At 37.8% G+C, this 21921-nt stretch overlaps 1 long non-coding RNA gene across 4 annotated transcripts in view; it reads left to right on the top strand.

Moving 5' to 3' along the window:
- LOC134477779 (uncharacterized) overlaps positions 1–18007 on the top strand; it is a 35291-nt gene extending 17284 nt beyond the window's left edge. For 3 of the 4 annotated variants that reach the window (XR_010049967.1, XR_010049970.1, XR_010049968.1), the window contains one exon: positions 629–1605. This is a non-coding gene — a long non-coding RNA (uncharacterized LOC134477779). Of the gene's footprint in view, positions 1–628; positions 1606–6006; positions 6054–17116 lie in introns of those variants that run through there. The other variant, XR_010049969.1, reaches the window with a different exon arrangement.
- Positions 18008–21921: the final 3914 nt, after the last annotated feature.

The raw sequence follows: 21921 nt of genomic DNA on the forward strand, positions 1-21921 counted from the left end.
ATGCCTCTATCTGGCAAGAACGGGGTTTTATTAACTCTCAGGGAACCCCCGTCATTAATGCACCTCTTATCTTTAAACTTCTAAAGGTAGCACTACTTCCAAAGCAGGCAGCAGTTATTCATTGTAGAGGACACCAGAGTTTTGCAGATTCACAGGCCAAGTTAGCTGCACAAAGGCCCTGCCCTTCTCATCTTCTCCAGTTAGTCCCAAATAGTCTACCTCAGCCTAATTATTCACCAGAGCAGCTACAGCTACTTCATAAACCAGGTTACACACAAAACACACAGGGATGGATTTTACAGGGATCTAAACTTGTTCTCCCAGATCAGCAGGCCTTAGACATCATCACTGACTTACATAACTGTTTCTGTATAAGATCAAAAGGACTTATACAAACTCTTAGCCCTAGTAGTCACACATCCTTCTCTAAAGGCTATCATTCTTCAGATTACTCACACCTGTCATCTCTGTGCTAGGACCTCTCCTTGGGGACATATAGCACCTCCTTCCTTTCCTATTCATCAATTTCGAGGACACACCCCTGATCAGGACTGGCAGGTAGATTTTACACATATGCCCTGCCACAAAATTCTCAAATATCTTCTCACCTTTGTTTGTACTTTTTCAGGATGGATAGAAGCCTTTCTCACAACCAGGGAGACTGCTGATGTATTTACTAAAGTCCTGTTACAAGAAAACATCCCAAGGTTTGGTCTACCTCAGAGTATTCAGTTAGATAACGGTCCAGCCATTATTTCTCAAATCACTCAACAGGTATCCTCAAGCTTACACATCACCTGATGCCTACACATTCCATACCATCCACAATCCTCAGGAAAAGTAGAAAAGGCAAATGGCCTCTGTTATGGTTTGAGAACTGGTGGTCAAGTTAACACCAGCTGGATTACATCAGCATGCATTGAGAGAAGATGCTCCACCTGAGGAGGGTTGCCAGGATAAATAGGTGGAGAAGAAGAGAGGTGGGGAGAGGGATTGAGGCATTAAGGAGGCATTGGGGGTTCTCCTACGAGTTGCTGTCTGAGCTGTTGGTTCTCCTGGAGAAGCTTTGGTCCTCACATCGAGCATTGAGCATTGCTTCCTGGCTCCGGAGGGGAAGACATGTGCTGCTTGGTCTCCAGGATGAACTCATCACGCTGCTTCCTGGCACGTACCCGAATGTGCTTGTCATCAGAGGAGTTCAGGGCCTCCATGTCACTAAGGACAGCTGTGGTGCCTTTCAGGCTAGCCCTGTTCTTTGCTGTGAGTGTGACTTCTCGGCTCCAGTGTAGAACCATCATCCCACTAGCACAGCTCCTTCATCCTGCTTACATAGACTTTCTGGCTTCCACCACTGACCTTTGGGTCTTCCCGGCATGGATCCATAAAAGAGACTGGTGTGAGTCCTTCTTGTGGGCTCTGGACCTCCCGTTGGACTCGTGGGAGGCATTGTCCTGAGCTCTGGGTTTTTATCTGGACTCATGTGGGACATTGCCATAGGGTTTAGGCTCTTGACTAAATAATCTATGTCTTTGGTGTTGCGGATAGATTTCCTGCATTTTCTTGTGTTAACTTCTGTTGACCATTATAAAAATATTATGAACTCCATGTCCTAATCCTAGTTATTCTCTGTGTACAACCCCTGACTACAACAGCCTCATAAAACACACCTTACAAAGCTCATTTTAGAACTACACCAACCTTGGCATGAACTTCTGCCCTTAGCCTTAGCCAAGCTCAGGGCACTTCTCCAGCTCTTACATCTTTAAGTCCTTTTGAACTTACGTATGGCAGGCCATTCTTACTCCACAATCTCCTACTCCCCAAATTCTATATTCCAGTCCTCTCCTTCCTCCGACACTTGTTATGACAACATGCTGATCTCTGCCTTCCTCAACCCTCTAAAGGGGCCAAACCAAATCCTCCCATATCCCCAGGAGATCTAATTTATCTCAAATGTTCTAAATCCACAGGACTACAACCAAGGTGGAGTGGCCCCTATCTGGTCTTCTTGGCAACCCCTTCAGCAGTCAAAGCTGCTGGACTCCCATCCTGGTTTCACATCACTCAGGCTAAGTGCTGCCCTCCCAACCCTAAATCTAGCCACCCTGAATGGTCATCTCATCTTCTGTCACCCACCCATCTCCGTTTCACCAAGGCCTCACAGCCACAGCTCTCAGGCTAGGTCATGTTTTGGTATCCAATTTGGCTCCTAATTTCTTGCCTTCTATTAATTATCCTTTTTACAGGAGGACTCATCAGTCTTTCCTAAAGATTCCCACATCATGCGCAAGATTGTCTTCATAGTTTTCTATGTGACAACTGTCTTAATTCTCTATACCCTCAACTGTTTGATCAAACATGACATCCCTGAAGGCCTAGGCTCTTACCTTCCTTATAGTGACACAGCCACGGTCATCCCCAGCCCGCTTATTCTTTCCAACTCAACTCCTGGACCAGAGAGAAGTCTTACCTACTACCCTCTTAGCTTTTACCCTTTCAGATGGGGGAATAATCACCTCTCATAACTTCACTCCTTCTAACCCCACACTTATTTTTTTCAGAATTCTAACTCATTGTGGTAATGATTCTACCTCACCGTGATAATGATTCTACATATCTAAATCAAAGTCACCTTTTCTTCTATCTCACCTGGGTCCTTAAATATGATAGTGACCTTCCTCCTCATAGCACCTTGTCTCTTTGTTTTTAGAGACCAACGTGTGGGCATTCACCAATGATAAAGTTGTCCTGGCTAAAACACTTGGCACCAGCTTCTGCATGGCATCAATCATCATCCTGTCAACCCTCCTAAATCCCAATACTGTGTCCCTTTCAGCAGGAAGTATTAAGAGAGAGAAAAACTTCACCCTTGTCCTAACAATAAAGATGGGACTGAAAGGATCTTGCCCTAGATAGGACTCTACAGCAGTGAGAGGTGGGATCCAAGGGAAGCTTACCTTGAGGGCATTTTCCCCACCCTTAGGCAATTTATCTGTGCCACTAAATGAGTTCCAATGGGCTACTTGGGCATCAGCAATTCCCCTCTAGGTACCACCCCAAACCAAAGCCCCTATACCACGTGTCCAGCAGAGAAAGCCAGACCCCAATGGTCATGGGTTCTCTCTGTGTTCTTAAAATAAAGGCCACTTTTATTTTATATTTCCTGTCTCTCTAACTGCACTGAAATAATAATAGTAGAATGACCTGTGAGATAAAGATGTAGTACTGTTGAAGATTCTGAAGTAATACATTTCCAACTAAATACATTCACAGTCATTCTATTAAAAAGAATATAGTGTAGATACAAAGTAAAGGTTCAGTATTACAAAAAGTAAAACTTTATTTACAATAACATAGTAGAGATAAAATTATGAAAAAGGAAGAAAATGGTAAAGCTTTATGAAGATATCAGTCATAAATCATTACAAAAATATGAACAGCAAATATATCTTGATCACTTTTGAGCAGATTTATTTTGCCTAATAAATCTCTGGTACTGCTATCTGTGTAGTAATCCTGAAACTATTTTTAGTATTTTTGATAGATTAACTGAGAAAAGAGATAGAAACAAAAAAGATTATCATGCAAAGAGAACAGAAAACATTGCTGAAAGAAAGACATATATGAGGTATGATCAAAATATACAGCAAGTGTTTAAAGTTTAAACTTTTATTACAGTAAAAGATATATTAGCATTAACCCTTCTCAGAATACTCTCCCTCCCTTCCAGCACCCTTATCTCATCAATCTCATCACTCTCTGAAGCAGTTTTGGAAATCTTCTGTGAGTGTCCTCATGAGATCTGATCAAAAATGCAGTGACTACTTCTGTGGGTGCCATCTGAAGGCAGGCGCATAGTGACATGGCCATGTGTCCTCAGCCACCTTATTCACTGAATCGGACACCGAATGACTTTTAACCCTTCACTCAATTTAAAGTGACGATGAAAAGTAAAAGTTTTCAATTGATTCAAGATATCGAGGCAGCCACAACAGCACAACAAAAGATATTCATGGAAAGGGCTTACAGAACTGCTTCAGAAAGTGGCCAGGATAAGGGGGTAAGTGTGTTCAAAATGAGGGAGAGTACTTTAAGGGGATTAATGCCAATGTATCTTTTACTGTAATAACTAAAATTTAAGTTTTCACACCCAATAAATGGAAAGATATCCCTATGTTCATGAATTGGAAGACAATATTTTTGTTTGTTCGTTTTTTGAGACAGGGTTATGCAGTTCAGGCTGGCCTTGAACTTACTATGTAACTCCTGCTTATGTAACTTTGAATTTGCCATGATCCTGCTGCCTCAGCCTCTCAAGGACTGGGATTACAGGAGTATGCTACCATGCCTAGAAGACAATGTTTTAAAAGATTAACACTACTCAAAGTGAAATACAGATTCACTTCAAAATACCAGTATTTTCTGCAAAAGTAGAAAAAAATCATCCTAAAATTCATATAGAATTTTAAGAAACCCTGAATAACCAACATAATCATGAAAAGGAGTTAGGTGAAAAGATTCACCTTTCCTACTTTTAAAATACATCAAGGCTACAATAATTAAAAGTGTGGTGGTGGTGTACAGATATGGCATACAGACAAATAAGACAGAATATAGAATCCAGAAGTAGACCCTTGATTATGTGATCAAATGGTTCTCAACAAGAATACTAAGACCTTTCAATTGGGAAAGGGCAGTTCTCTCAAGTGGTATTGGAAAACTGTATAACCACATTATACAAAAAGTAACTTAAAACAGATCAAAGACCTATATGTGACCAAAATGCAAAAGCTAAAAGTATAAAATTGTTAGAAGAAAACATAAGGGAAAATATTTACAGAATTGGATTTGGTAATGATTTCTTCTATATGAAACCAAAAAAAAAAAAAAAAAAACCAGCAACAAAGACAAAAATTAACAAATTTGACTTCATCAAAATCTAATTTTGTGATTCCAGAAACACTATCAGTCCAGCTCAGTGGTAGAGCGCATGCTCAGCATGCATCAAAGCCTTGGATTTCATGCCAAGCACTGATAATAGACATATACATGCACACAGACAGTGAAAACTGTTTAATTAAACAAAAGAGTAGCAAACTAACAACAAATAAAAGATAAAGCTCAGAACAGAAAAATAACAGGGAGAGTGGGAGGGAGAGAAGGAAGGAAGGAAGGAAGGAAGGAAGGAGGGAGGGAGGGAGGGAGGGAAGGAAGGAAGGAAGGAAGGAAGGAAGGAAGGAAGGAAGGAAGGAAGGAAGGAAGGGTCCCTAATACATCTTTCCTGCAGGCAGTAAATCTCTACACCAATGCAACGTCGTAGCAAAGAGTCTAACGGCCTTCTTGTGCCACTTGAGGCCAGTCATCCTCCTCTCACAGCTGACCTTCCTAGCTCCCCTTGCACTGAGCTTCCTGTGCTCCTGGGTTCTGGGTTCCTCACCTCTCTGAGCAGCTCCTGCACTGGGAGCCTGCCTTGTTTTGCTCTTGCTTTCTTCTGTTTTTCTATTGAGGAGAAACAAACACCCCACAGGTATTACCTAGTCTTCAAGACCCGTGACCCAAAGTCACCTCGTTTATGAAGCCTTGCTCCCTTCACTATGTATCTAGCTCCTCTCTCCAAGGATGATGCGATCACAGTGCAGGGAACCTCACCAGCTAATTTATGGAAGCTGTATTATGCACACAAATTGCATGAACCTTTGGACCCCACAAAATTTTGGTTTGTGAAAACAAATTATTTTATCTTTCCTTGATTCCTACAAATTTATACATGTTATACCTGTTAAGACTCCCATAAAAATTTACTGAGTTTTATTTCAGTACCATAGAGTTGAATTATTCTTTTCAAACACCAAGGTTTCTACTGAAGTTCTGAAGGTGAAGATGGTGATCCCCACAATGAATACTGTAAGTTAAACCAGTCCTCAGGCTCCTGATGTACATGAAGGATTATCAATTACTAAATATAATGATCATAATGAAATCCTAATTTTTGCTTTCTTCTTTCAGTAGAGTCTTCCAAAGTGTTAGCAATGCTATTCCTGTGAGATACTAAGGTAAGTAAAATAAAACAAAAATAAATAAAATAAAAATAATGCTTTCCTCAATGAATATAGCTGCTTCATTCAATATTTAACTTATGCAAACTAATAATAACATATTTCAGGAATAAAGTCTCACATTAGTCTGTTTTATTCACGAACTATTTTTAGCTTTCCTGAGTCATGGTCAGTGTGACAGTGTCTCATGGTACCACGAGGGACTTACCCAGGAAGGATGTGGGACCTTCCTGGGACATGAAAACACTGCACTGCACTGAAGGTATACGAACCAAAGAAATACCACAGTCCAGGAGTTAGTGACCGACCTTGCAACAGGACACATATTCAAAAGGGGGCATTGCTTTTATGGTCAAGACTGCTGACCTTCCTATACATAAAAATAACCATGGGTCACCCCAGGAACTAATACATTCTCCTTGGTTAACTGGCTACTAATCTAATAGCAAAAATCAGACCAATTATATTTAGAACAGTGCTAAGGCCTAAATCAGAATTTTTTTTTGGTCCTGGGAATCAAACTCACGACCTTGTGCTTGCCAGGCAGGCGCTTATGCCGCTGAGCTAAGTCTCAGGCCTAGAATTTTTTTTTTTTTTTTTATAAAGCAAAAACAGGGGGGAAAAGGATAGAAATAACACAGAATTAAAAAATAAGGAATCAACACAAGTTAATATATTGCATATTGCTTTCTTAGAAGTAATTTCAGGTTACAAGATCTAGGCATAAAAATGATCCAACAATGACAGCACAAACTTTTCTTTTTGATGAACAGAGATTAGTAGTACAGTTATCTGTCTTGCATGCACACACATGCATACAATTATATGTGACCTCAGTGGGTATAAACCAGAATTTTTTAGCCACTTGTCTACTAGTGACTTCTTAGAAAAGCTAAAGAGCAATGAAATCTTCACGAAGACACCACAGGGTCCTGGGAAATCTTACTCTCTGACATACCAGGCTACAAGGCCCTCAATGCTTTTTGTCCTGTGCTTTCATTTGTGGGTGTCATATGCTTTCAAAATTACTCATGGGAGAGTGGACAACTTATAAGACCCTTGAACATTAATATAAAGTCTCCAAAAGTGTTCTGAAGAAAAGATATTGAACCCCCCAAATCCATACCTCCCAAGAATTTAAGCAAAGTTTTAAAAAAAAGCATAAACAGAGCACTTTGAATTACATAGGGATAGAAAGAGATAGTTGAGAAGGAGAAAGAAAGAAAAAAAAAGGAAGAGAAAAAGGGAGAGAGGGAAAAAGAGAAAGCTTGGGCCAAAATCTAGCAAAAGGATTAAAAGCCATATGAACTCAATTAAAGGGAATATTCATAAGCAAGGGATATGTTGAAAATGTTAGTCTTTGACCTCACAACAGAATGACAGATCTACAAAATCTGAAACTTATGTATGGCTCTGATTATTCCTCTTTTTAAAAAAACTCAAAAAATGTTTTGATAATTTTTATTTTATTTTATTTTGGTACTGGGGGTCAGACTCATGACCTCGTGTTTGCTAGGTAGGTGCTTATACCACTGAGCTAAATCCCTGGTTCTGTAATTTTAATTTTTTTTTTTTTTTTTTTTTTGAGACGAGGTCTTGCTATGCAGTTCAAGCTGGCCTTGAGGTCATTTTGTAGCCCAGGCTGGTTTCGAACTTGCAAGGATCCTCCCACTTCAGCCTCCCGAGTGTTGGGATTACAGGCGTGAGCCACCATGCCTCACTATAATTTTAATTTTAAAGAGAATAAGTGCTAAGGAACAGTGCTAAGGCCTAAACCAGATTTTTTTTTTTTTTTTTTGTACCAGGGATCAAATCAAAACAAAACAGTGTAAGTGACACAGGACTTCAAAACAAGATAAGATAGCTCAGCAGTATTACTATAATGTCTTTTGTTTCTTCAAAATTGCTGCCTATACGTACAGACATAGTAAAAATCAAACAAAATAGAAAAAAATAGAACAATGAGCACAAAAAAGCACTTCAAAACAACATAATAGTAAATCCACCATGGCTACCATTATATATCTTGTTATATTTGAAATAGCTGCCCCTGCCATCAGATACAGTAAAATTAAACAGAACAAAACCCAACTCAACAAAACAGTGAAAATGATACAAGACTTCAAAGCAAGAAAATAGGACATTAACAATGGCTACTGCCTTCAGAAGTAGATTCCCCATAAATGCTACATTGCATATTGTTATCTTCTGAAGAGATGATCAGACTACCAGCTTCAGATCTGCAAAGTCAGTGATACACTAAACACCACAAGTTTTAACTTGTACTTTACCTCAATAGCCATCATTGCAGCCTGCATTTCTCCTCACTTATGGAGGTGAAGGGGGAGACCCTTGGCTCTTCTCATCTCCTAGCCTATGCATCAGAAGCCACTGGCATCTGGCTCTCCTCTACAGCGGCCCCTGCATGGTGCCGACGCACAGGGAGGGCTTGGCTTCTTGTTGGCTTCTTGTTCCCCTCCCCCACAGTCTGTGAATGGCACCAACTCACAGGAAAGGGCTGGCAGGAGGGCTTGGCTTCTTGCTCTAAATTATTAACTTTTAAGTAATTACACTTTTTAAAAATTCAGCTTACCATATCCTTTTAAAGCAAAAGAAAGATTTTAGTGTAGTTTCAACAAAGTCAGAGGTAGGGAGCGATTGAGAAGAAAGTGTTCTAAAATATATAACTGACTTCTTCTGAACCTAAAATACAGAGAAACTTGGATAAGTCACCCAATTTTTCTGTCCCCAATTCTCCTCTGTGATGTGCTGAAAGCTTTATAAACACAAACTTGGTATGCAGTCAGCCCAAGGGTCAAAGGGCAAGACCATTTCCTACCCTATTTTTGTTGGGAATTTGATCGTATCTCTTCTGCTTATACAAAGCAAGTGTCTGTTGTCCCAACAGTTACTCCAGTTGAGAGGCAAGGACAGCAACAGCTGGTTTCGATGGGAACCCATGAACAGGACTAGTATGGGAACCAAGCAGCTCAACTGCATAATGAAAGCTTAGTGAGCCACGCACAGGATGCAACTTCAGATTGCAGAAAACAGTCTTCCCTGTATCTTACTTCCTTTATAGTGATATCTCATTCTCAGACATTCTCCATGGCACCCAGATATTGATATTTATTGAGTCTATAGGACTACCTGATTTGCTATCCCTCAACCAAGCAAAGGATACAAATAATTCACTATGCAGAGGTAACATCAAACACTCATTTTCCTTAGGTTTGAACAACAATGACTCACCTGTGAAACTCTCCAATTAATGTACTTTGAATTAATTTTGGAACCTGTTATTAATTGTCAAAACTAATTTCTGCATTTCTCTTACAGATGCCTCTATCTTGACATAATAAAGCATTGTGCTTTATCTTTCTTTTGGGTTAGATAGAGATTAATTTTCTAAACAGTTGCTAAGCATTCTGTCAGCTCAGTGAAGATGCAAAGCTAAATTACCTTCAAGGGACTTATGCTCTATTTTCTATCTATCTATCTAAATTTATCTACTTATATTTATCTAGTAGATTGTAAATATTATATATATATATATATATATATATATATATATATATATCCCATTTACCTCCTGAGAACATCACGGTAATTGTTTGGGAACAATGACACAGAAAGCTCTTTGTAAGCATAAGTGTTTATATTGAGGCTCTGAGGAGAAGACATTATAGATAACAGTACTTCATTTCCCTTACTTTATCCAGATGTCAGAAGCCTACATATAGCATCATCATCTTTAAAAAAAAAAAAAAAAAAAAAAAAAAAAAAAAAAAAAAAAAAACAGCGCCAGAAGAAATAGAGACATTTGAAAAAATCAACATCCAGTGGGACCTAAGACAAGATTTTATAGGCTCAGAAATAGCTTAATTATGAGCTCAGATAAAACAGGCACCAGGAATTGAGATTACACACACACACACACACACACACACACACACTCACACACACACACACACACACACACACACACACACAACTCAGTTTAGAACTCAGAATAATATGTTAGGAAAGTTTCAGTCTATGGCTTTCCTGCAAGCCATTGTGGAAACGCAGGATAAGCATATCCCGACACGGACTTGGGAGACCATAACACCACTCCACCTGCAGATTTTAGTCTACGCCTCAGAGCAGTCCCAAGGCCAGGACAACTTCTGGACAGCTGGGTCTGACAGTGCAGGGTTTCTCAGGACACACAGATTTTCAAAAGTATTAACTATGCCTAGAATGAGAAAGACATATGTGTTCAGGTCATAAGTGCTTTGTATGAGAGCTGATCGTATTGTCTTCTTTGCTTCAAAATTTATGCATGTGGTAATCAGGCCAAATGGATACCAGCTATAAGAGTGTGCAAACTTAAATGGATCACAGACTTTACAAAAATAGGTCCTTCAAAATTTGGATTGCACAGATATCTAACTCATATTAAAATATCATAAATACAAAGGTTAAAACAAATAAATCAAGATAATAAGACTAGGTTTAGAAATAGCTATGAAGTTTATTTCAATCTACCCCCTACCCCAAATACCTTATCAGGGTGTTAAATTGGGTAAATAAAAAGAAGCAACTTCATAATTAACCACCTAATTTATAACTTTATTTTTAAAAATCCCTTTGATAAAAAGGCAGATACAATAATATGGCTTAGTAGATACAAAAGTAGATTAAACTTTATCAGAGTATGAATGTTGAACATATACAGCTTACTGTCTGTCAATTGTACCTCAGCAAATCATGTAGGTGTGTGTATGTGTATCCATAAAGTCATGCTAATAAAATGAAATGATAATAGACATAATATTATTGAAAAGATAGCACTTCAGAAAAGATTAGTATTATTGCTTCAAATCCTTAAATCATTCTAATATCCTTCTAGAAGTACTGAAGCAATTGTGATGAAAGGGTAATAGTATTAAATGATCAGATTAGGTAATAATACTAAGTGATTAGTCAAATACTAAATTGGTCACTCATCAAATTGGTGAGTAATGATAGAAAATTATTGCTGCAATTGTTATATATCTAGGAAACTGCAAAATTGGTTTCTTGCTACATTTAGGGGAAAATATCAGGCAGAAGTCAAAATCTGTGGATTATAAAAGAAGATAATTTTCCCACTGAAAACAGGTATAATATGTAATAAGCACTCTATTTAAATCTTTCCATCCTTTCTCCCAGCTTCTAAATATATTAGCTATCTTACAGTCATGGGAAGAAAAATTCTTATATTTTTCTGAATTGTTACCCTCTTGATTTTTTGACGAAGAGATTAGGAAAATTCCCAGACTGCCTCATTTCTGAATTAATTTCAACAAGTTCTTTCATATAGATGCAGGAAGAACTGGCCAAGAAAAAGAACATACAAATTAGCTGTTATTCTAACAGGAAAAGACACTGGTTTTAAAAGAATTGCTATTGCCAGTCATCTTCTTTATTCTTTTGAGTTTCTAAATAGTATAAACCAAACACCGGATAACCCAGTGGAATGGGGGTGGTGATGGTGGTAATATATATAAACAGAAAATAAGTCTGCTGTTTGAAGTTTGGGACTGAACAGGAAATAAAAATGAAGCAGGGAAAAATGAGAGTTTGGGGTGGGGGACACTTATTTCTGATTTTATATGCATGCATAAAAATATACACATGTATACAAAGAAAAATACTACAAAGCATGTGATTTAAAATACAAAAAAGAAAAACACATGAAAATGTGTGTTTTATTCTAACAAGTTTGTAGACTCTGAAGGCCACACCTTATCATACTCACCGTGAGGACACAGTGACCCTTTACACTGCTGAGGGGAGCACACGGAAAGCTGAGGAGTAGATCTCTTTGGCAGTGCACAACTTAGAGGTCTTCAGCAAGCACCACTGTTATTTGAGCAAATTTAGGGCTGTGGTTATGGGCAGGGTGAGTCTTTCAAGAGGCAATAAATTTAGATTGGCCCTTCCCTGAATAATCAGAGTCTTGGAAGTTAAATATTACACGATACCAACTTTGAGTCTATAAAACTAGTTGAGAGATTGGGTGTGATGGAGCATAGCTGTGATTCCAGGACTTGAGAGGCTGAGGCAGGAGGATCACTGTGAGTTGAAGGCCAGCCTGGTCTACACAGAGAGACCTGTCTCGAACAAATAAATAAATAAAACTACTTGAGTGTACAAATGATTCTACTAAAAAAACAATATCAAAACATTTAGTCCTTGCATATGTAAAGATGAAAGAATTCTATATTATAATTGAAAGGATTTTGGCCCAGTTGGGACACTGTAGCCGGTAAAGCCTTGGAGGCAGAACCAAGAGGCTTTATGTTGAGGTCATCTTTCCAGCCCCTAGGAATTTACCTGTGGGGCGAAATGAATACCACTGGGCTACCTGTGCATCACTGATGCCCCTCAGGCACCACCCCAAACCTAAGGCACATATATGCCCCCACACCACGTGTCTGGCAGACAGAATGCCAGACCCCGGAGGGTCAGGGGTCTCTCCCCACATTCTTAAAATAAAGGTCATTTATATTTCATACTTATCTTTTCAGCTGCGCCAAATTTCTATCAATAATTATAGTCTACAATGCTATAAACTTAGTGTACCACTATATGATTAAAATAACTAAGAATCATTCAGGCTTCTATTTTCATAAAATGTGCTCTCTTCCACCCATCACAGCCAAGTAACACTTTTCACTAAATAAAATGTCTGAGCAAGATGTGAAAATGATATTTTTATAATGTTTTAAAACAATTTTCAATAATGATGTTTCTCATCAGGAAAAATACAGCAATTGTGTGTTTTTTCCTCAATTGTACTCTGAAGAATTAGTTTTTAACTTGTCTTCATCTTGGTAGTTATTGTTACAGGCAGCTGAGCTAGTTAGAAATATAGGCAGTCAGACAAGGCTGGGCCTTCAAAGGAGCCAGAGCAGGTCAGATACCTGCAGCCTCGAAGAAACAATCACCTCCTGCTGTTGGCCAGATCTCAAGACAAAAGGAAAAGCAAATACAGCCACACCCTAAGGACTGGTAGTCTAAATAGTTCTCTATTACCCTGAGGAAGTCAGGAGTCAGCATCGCACCCTCCTACAGGGAGAGTCCCTGCTGTTCAGCACGCCCCCTTACTTTGTGACCTACTCCCTCATTTGCTCCTAATTTAATCAATTTTGCCTGAGCAATTAATCTCATTCGCTGACCACAGTTCTGTCCCACCTTATGCCCACCTCCCAAATTCCCTTTTTCCCAAACATCGACTCATTTAACTTCATGATTTTACTCTACAAAAGTCCGGAGAAAAGACAGAGTCCTTGGCAAGCCACTCGGGATCCCTTCTGTCTTTCTCAGACAGAAACTTTCTTTCTCTCAGTAAATATATTTTACTCTTAACCTCTGTTGTTCCTAAAATTCATTCTTCAGTTTTAGAGAACATGAACTCATATCGGATTATAGTAAATTGTGAGTTTTATTCCCCTATATCACTATTACTAAAACATTCTATCTATTGTCTGGGTGATGGATTACCTCAGCTTTTGCTGTCTTTCTCCATCTCTATGGCAAGTTGATTCTTTCCTAGGAGGCTTGTAAGTTGGTGAGAAACCATTTGGTAATTAATATGTTTCCAATACTTAGTTATTATTTGAAGAATCAGTAAACTGAGAATAAGTCGTATTTTCTCTGTGGAGTCAGATCTACTTGGTCCAAATTCTTCCTTCTTGCTTGATAAGTGTGTTACATTGTGTTCATTTTGTTCATCTGATAACATGAGAATAAAAGGCCATCGTAGAATTTTATGAGAAATAATGTAGATGATATTTTAAATGTATAGTTCTTGGTGCATCATCAAAACATAGTAAGAGGACACCTTTGTCATCTTTTTATTATCTTAATTCTCACTGTGATGTTCACTGGTATTTGAAAGTGGCTTCATGAAGGGCTCTGCATGGCATTCACAGCTGGCTTTGCAGGACAAGTAGGTTAGTGTTATGGTTTATACATTGTGTCAACTTGAGCAGTCTATAACTTTAAGTGACTCAGCTGCTCTACAGCCTGGGGCATAGAGGACAAGGAGTTAGTTTCTAGGATATTGTTCATTGTGTCAATTTGAGAAGGTCAGAAATTTTAACTAAGTGATCCAGCAGGAGGCCAGGGTCCCTAGTTTGTAACATCCTGGTGCAAGAGGAGGGTAGGCAAATGATGTGAGTGCTGCAGCCACCCTAGGAGAGTAGCCTGCCTACCATAAAAGGCAAATGAGTAGGCACTGATTGCTGCTTCCTTGGAGGACCTCCAGTCTTTGTCTTCAGCTTGGACATCAATCATCTCCTGGCTTCTGGTACAGACTGTTTGGCATCTGCCTGGGACTCTTCAGCCTTTGTAGTAGACACTTCAACCCTCCATCATAGACTCTTCAGTGTTCCATCATAAACCCAGCAGCCTCCTGATATGGATTTGCACAGGACACTGCAGTAAGCTCCTGCCCTTGGACTAGACCCTTCAATCTCTAGCATGCAGACACCTTCTACATACTCCCTCATTCCACTTTGTGGCTGACCATTGTAAACCAATCTTGTAACTTCTTATACATTTGTATATCTTGTTATATCTGTTTCTATGGTAAACAACTAATATAGTTAGTTTGCAACTGCACTTAATAATGAATGAAATAATAAGGTTCTTTTCATGTTGCTGCAGAAGTAGAGCAAGATAGCTGGGTATTGACGTCTGCCTTGAGGAGTAACGAGAACTGTTGATAAGAAAAGACAATAATACAGAAAAATTTACATGAATGTTCTTTATCTTTCACCATCTATCCCTAGAAAATAGGATCCCTAGGGATCAGGGAATGATTTGTCCTAAAATAAGAATTCATTCAATGCTACCGGCCAAAAATTTCAAAGAAAAAATGAAAGTTGCATATTTTCTCCCATTTCCTTGTCCCTCGGTCCCCAGGCAAACAATGATTTACTGCCTGTCACAACAGTCTGCATTTTCCAGAATTTCACATAAAAGGGATCATACAGTGTCTACCTTTTTTTGGGAAAAAGGAGAGACTTACTTTGAGTCTTTTCCCCAATTGCTGAGATGCTCAAAATTCTTTCATTTAATTTAGTATATTTGATTTTTAAATATTTTCTTTAGAATTTTTACTTTTATTAGTACATGTTTACAGTGCATAATGTTTGTATTCAATATGGGGAGTTAGTGCATGTACATAAACACATCTTAATTATTTTAATGTTCCCTGGTCTTCTCCTTCCCTTCATCTCTTGATCCACTTCTCATCTGCAAAAGACTTTCATGCACCCTGTGGTGGTTCTTATAATCTTGGTTATGCTGCAGACCTTGGGAGAAATCTGAATGATTCTGTGAGTCTCTTTCCTATTTAAAATAATAACATAGTTCTGTGCATTCCTATATAACTGCAAGATGTTCCGAGAAATGATTCACTTCACCTTAAAGTTTTTGTAGCTGATAAATATATGATTAGGCTGAGAATACCCATCACCTCAAAGCTAAAAAAGCTAAGCACATCCAGAGACCCTGCAGAATGGGACATTCACATTTTGGGATGCTGAACTTGTTTCTCAGTAAATATTTTTCTTTCCTCCATCCTGGGAAACATGTCACACAATATAATCAACTTTCATCTATTTTTTATTGAAACGTTGTCATTTAGTTGTTTTCATTTCCATACCTAGCTTTTCGTCTGACTTTGAGAAGGCATTCTTATTTTGAATTTAACGTAGAAGCTGGCCTTGAATTAATATTGGATTCTAAGAATTCTGTGTTTTTATGAAATTGTTCTCTCTTACTCATCATCTTTTTGTGCTGGGGATCTAACTCACAACTTTGCATTTGCCAAGCAGGCACTTCTGCTGCTGAGATAAACCCCAAACCCCTATTTGTTCTTATTTTTTTAAAAAGCCTGTAGGAAATTGAATTGGTAATATGATGCTTACATCAATTTTAGTAGATGAATTATCATGTACAGCCTTATATCAATGATGCTATCTAAATATAGTTTTAGACAATTATTATTTTAGTTTTTTCATTGACAAGTTATTAGTTATATATACCTGTGGGTTGCAAAATAATTTTCCAATGCATCTATTTTGTAAAACAGTCAGAGCAATTAATATGCTCACTACCTCGCACACTGGATTGACTCTTTGGCTGAATCACTGACTTAGATCATTGACTCCAGGATTACATCTTACAAGTATAGGCCAGAAATATACTTTAGAGATTATTTTCAAATGTGATATTAAAGAGTGTATGTATATATTTACATATGTATATATATATATATATACAAATTATATACAGTCATGCATAGTCTAATGACGAGGATATGTTCTGAGAAGTATATAGTCGTGGGGTTCCATCACCATGCAAATATCATGGGGGTACTTAGACAAACCCAGGAGGTTCAGGGCAGTTGCTCCACGTGGCCTCTTGATGTACCCAAGAGATGTAGTAAAGTGAGATAGACATATGAGACTTCTGCCAGTATAAGCTGGAATACTGTTTCATTATAAGTTTTTTAGAAGTACAAGGAATGTACTTTAAAGTAATGATTAAAACTACAGTATAGTAAACCCATAAATCAGTGAATCATTTATAACTACCAAGGATGTACTGTACATAAATGTACGAATTGGTAGCACAATAAGTAACTTTTTGCATTATTATCACCACTCCATGTGGGTAGTACTTAGTAAAATTATGTTACACTGGCTGTGAGATGATAGAAATTTTACAGCTCCATTATAATCTTAGGGTTTCACTGCTATATATGCAGTCTGTCATGGACTGAAATGTCATTCCACCACTCACCACCTACTTATGATACATATATAAAGGATTTCTTTATACCTGTAGAATGTAAGGGTGAACTTGCCCCACCCATTTGCAGATATAAATTTTGTTGGAAAATGATTTCCATTTCCATATATGAAACAATCTATTAAACAACCACTTGATATGATCCAATATTTCTCAAGGAGAAGTTGTATGCTTAGACAATAATTTTTTTTCTATCTTCCCTTCAGCAAATGTTGCAACACTGTCTATCTAAGGAACAAATATGAGTGAAAAGACATTGTTCTGAAGAGAAGATGGCTGAGTCACCTGGCAAACTACAGTTTGAAGATGCAATTTCCTCACCTCAAACACTCAGAAAAGGAAAAGAAAGTCAATTTTTTGAAGGCGCTTTAATGCTAGCTTTGGTCTCAGTTAGGGGGACAGATTAGTAGAAAGTTCAGGTTTACACCTAGTAATAAAGTAGGATTCAAAAGCTTCTAGAGGATCTACTATGAAATATTTAATAAAAAGTTGAGTAAACTGTAATGAATGGCTTTGTAGTATGAAGGTGAAAGAGATTCTTCTTTTTCATAAAGCATTTTTGAAGGTTGATATGTTGCAGGAAATTAAAACAAATGCTTTCTAGTCTTCTATGCCTGGGGGTGAGCGACATAGGGGAGCCCTTGCCTGGGAGTCTAAGAGCTGGGTTCCGCCTCCAGCTGTGAGCAAAAACTGGAGTTGTAACCTTGGCCAAATCCACTTAAACATCTGGGCCTCTGCCTGCTTGCTTGAAAAGTACACAAGAAAAAGCAGATAATTTCTGAGATTCCTTTTGTCAACAATGACCTGTAAAGTAAGCAATACTCACACTTCAGTAAACACACATAAGTCCTTAGCCTTGATACAAATATTATTTCTGGGGGCTGGGGAATTAGCTCAGCGTCATAAGCACCTGCCTTGCAAGCAGGCGGTCGTGAGTTCGATCCCCAGTACCGATAAGAATGAAAAAGACCAAAAAAAAATTTATTTCTGATGAAGAAAGATAGACAGATAGATAAACAGAGGAATCCACAAAGTGAAAAATGTCTTTCTTCTATTGGAAACAGAAAGAATCTAATTCATCAGAGAATGAGAGAGAGAGAAACATGAATAAACCAATAGTTTTGATACTAAAATAGCTTGGTTGCCAAGCTAAAATGGTGTAAGACTTGTGTTCAGATTATGACTTTCGTTTTTACCAGAGTATCCTTAAATATTGGAGATACACACACACACACACACACACACACACACACACACACACACAAATGTTCCTCCTTCAGTCTTGTTTACTTGTCTAGTTCCTTTGTGTGTGTTGCAGTTCACAGGAGTGAGGCAGCACAGCGCTCATCCAGAGTGGTTCTTGGAGGCATCACCTTGCCGAGGAGCTCCTCTGCTCACTGATGGAGTGAGTCAGGTTCTTATTCCGCCTCTCAAGAGCCCTGACTTCTGACGAAAAAGAGCAGGTCATCTAGACGAGTCTTTCCAATGCTAAGTTCTTAAGTGGCAATTGCTCCATTCTTTCCATGTACTCTATTGCTCATTAATATTTTTCTCCAAAGACAAATAGGTAGATAGATAGATGACAGGTAAATCATAGATATAGACAGGTACTGTACGGGTTTTTTTTTTTTTTTTTTTTTTTGGTAGTAGTGGGACTGAACCTAGACCCAGAATTTTCCCTCTCAACTACATTCCCAGCCTACACTCAACCATTTTTAAATTTTGAGACAAGTTCTCGCTAAGTTACTGAATTGCTGGTGGGCCTGGAACTCTTATCCTCTTGCCTCAGCCTTAGTACTGCAATTACTGCATGTGTCACCAAGCCCAGTTCAAATATCTTAATTTTTATTCAAATAAAATTGTAATAAAATAAATAGTATTTTACTAACCTGTTTAATTTTCAAAATAAAAGTTAAATATAAAATATAATAATAAATCCAGTACAGCATTATTTAACTCCTACTAAATAAATTGTAATCTGGTCCCTGCTTTCTCTCTGTTATCACACAGTGTTGCTCAGATAATAGTCAGTACTGGGACACCTTCCCCTGACCAAGTCAGAAGGAATGAAAGGTAACTGAGAAGGAACAGTGTTGCTGCTTAATGATTCAAGGTTACTTAATGCCCTGCCCATGAATGATGAATAATCCTCTGCACAAAGCAGAGAAAAAAACAAAATAGAAATAGGGTATCTATTGCTGCTATTGTACAAAGTAAAGGACATTGATCTGTTCTATAGGACTCATAAATTTTAGATTGATACATTTGAAAGCACATAGCATTACTTTCTGCATTTAAAACCTCAATATCTAAAAAAGAAAAAGAAAAAAAGGAAACCAAAATCTTTGTCCTTGATGAAAATTTTATTATTTGTTTTTGGGTGGAAGAAAACCACATGAGTAAATAGCAGAGACCAGAGCCACCAGTGTTAAGAGTAGCACAATATGGTAACAGCTGACTCATGTCATTCTTTAAAGGCAAATTATTGAGTTTTTGCTGCAGAAAATACATTATTTTAAGTGCTTCACAAACATTATCTCATTTAACCTTCTTACTAGTCCAATAAGGTAAATGCATTGTTATTTCTATTTTTGGATAAGAAAATAGAAATTCAAAGATGAAAATAAGCACAAGATAACAAAACTGATAAAGGAGAAGTAGGATTGAAACCCAGCCTATCTCAGTCTTTTGAATTTCTATTTATTGGATAAAAACTAAAGAAATCCAAAAAAGTAAGCCTAGGGAATTATTTATTTGTTTATTTATTTTGTGGGTACCGAGAATCAAACTCAGGACCTCATGCTTGCCAGGCAGGTGCTGTATCGCTGAGCTATATCCCTGGCCTAGCCTGGAGAAATTAAGTAACACATTTTTCATTTTATCTTGTGTCCTAGCCTACCACAGGGTCTTCTGCATAGAAATAGCAGCACATCTTCAAGTCCCCTCGGATGCAGTTCTAAGCCCGTCAACCTGGGGATTGCAGAACTCCTCTTGATGCTACAGGGGAATCTGTGTGGGTATGGCTCACAGGCCGCACCTCATGCTGGGAAAGTTATCAGGGAGGACTGTGTGAAAACCTTTCTAATCTGCCTCAACTGGAACAAAGCCATGAAATTAGCCTGGGCATTGAGTTTTAAAAACAAAACAATGATCACTACACTGAACATTTAAAAATGTGCATCAAACAGCAATTAAAAACAACAGTAGGGTAGAATGCCAATAGGTATTAATATTCAATCTCTGTCTGGCAGCCTACCCTTTATTCCAGGCTAATTTTTAGCAAGGAAAAGTGAATTGTTTTAAAATTAAAGTACTGGCCAGGGAGTTAGCTCAGTGGCATAAGTGCCTGCCTGGCAAGCACAAGGTCATGAGTTCAATCCCTGGTACCTCCCCAAAAAGTAAAATAAAATAAAAAATTAAAGTGCAAACATATTACAACTATGTATCCACTTGAAGAATATGTTTATCTTTATAAGCAGTTTACATGAAAGCACCAAGGCTGCAGGAAGCTTCCAGAACTAACAGAATATTCCTGTAGCAGCTCGATTTATTGAAAACATGGCATCAACTGAAATGGACATCAAAGAAACATGAAAGAGAGGGGATACTGATGACTCAGGAACTTAAAGTTTTCAGGTTTTTATTTAACAGTTTTATAGTTATATAAAATTAGTGATGGTCACTTGATGATGAATCTAAAAATCAGTAATTCAGGTGTTTTGTTTTATTTTGCTTTCTTTAGTATGGGAAGTTCGATCCAGCAACACAAGCTGTCAATATAGAGAAATAGTTGACACATTTTAAAAATGAGTGTGAGGCCTTTTCCCAGCCAAAGGCAGTCCGAATCTGAAAAGATGGAGCCCGACTGGTGATGTACAAGCTTCTGGTTGATTCAGATATGCAGGGAAAATTGAAAACAGTTACTTCAGATTGAGAAATTCCACCCATGAAAACTAATACATTTCAGTGGCTTAAAAACAGGAGAGATTATAGCACTTATTTTGCACATGGAAGAAATTATACATATAAAATGGAAAGACAGCCAGATGTGGTGGTGTACACCTGTGCACATGGAAGAAATTATACATATAAAATGGAAAGACAGCCAGATGTGGTGGTGTACACCTGTAATTCTAGCACTCTGAGAAGCTGAGGCAGGAGGATGGCAAGTTATTGTCCAGCTTCACAACTTACCAATTTAGCAAGACCTTGACTAAAAATTAAAAATGCAAAAAATAGCACCAGGGATATAGCTCAGTGAAAGGCCCTGGATTCACACCCTGGTACCTCAGACAAACAACAAAAACAGACAAAAAATAAATGCATGTATAATATAAATGTATATACACACACACACATAGACATATATTTCATTACACTAAGGGCTTGATCACCTTTCTATAACAAATTTTGTGTAGTTTCTTATTCCACCGATTCGAAAGACAGAGAATAAGATCATTGACTTAAGAATCAAAGGAAAAAAATTAATTGTAATTTACAAAGTTTCAAAAGGTTAGTTTATTCTCAAAAATGTTTTTAAGTATTTAATTCTTAGAAAACAAATATTGTACTGGTTTTGTTTCATACATAGAAATTTAATTAAATAGCATTTTGACTTACATTCAGGATCTATTTAATAAAAACAAGTTAGTTTATTTGTAATACTGTCTGCATTTCACAGTTGGTATCCAGGGTCCAAATATTGTTCACCTCTTGCAATAATAATTAAGTAATAAACCTGGATAATAATACAAATCCCTCACAGCTGACGGTAATTGTTCTCTTTCAGTCATGCTGATTTATGAACTGTAAAAATAATTCATAATGGCTAAAATATTTCTAAGGCTCTGGAAGAATTTCTAGTGTTTTCTGATGAAGAGAAAAACTGGATATTAGGATCTGTTGAATGCCTACCATTTGTTCCACGTATTATTAGGCACATAATCTCATTTAATCCTCAAACAACTGTATAGAACAGGGTCCAGCAAATTACAGCAAAAGGGTCTGATTG

This window comes from Cavia porcellus, unplaced genomic scaffold (assembly GCF_034190915.1).
Source record: "Cavia porcellus strain 051 isolate PalLab524CR breed Dunkin Hartley unplaced genomic scaffold, mCavPor4.1 scaffold_10, whole genome shotgun sequence".
NCBI lineage: Eukaryota > Metazoa > Chordata > Mammalia > Rodentia > Caviidae > Cavia > Cavia porcellus.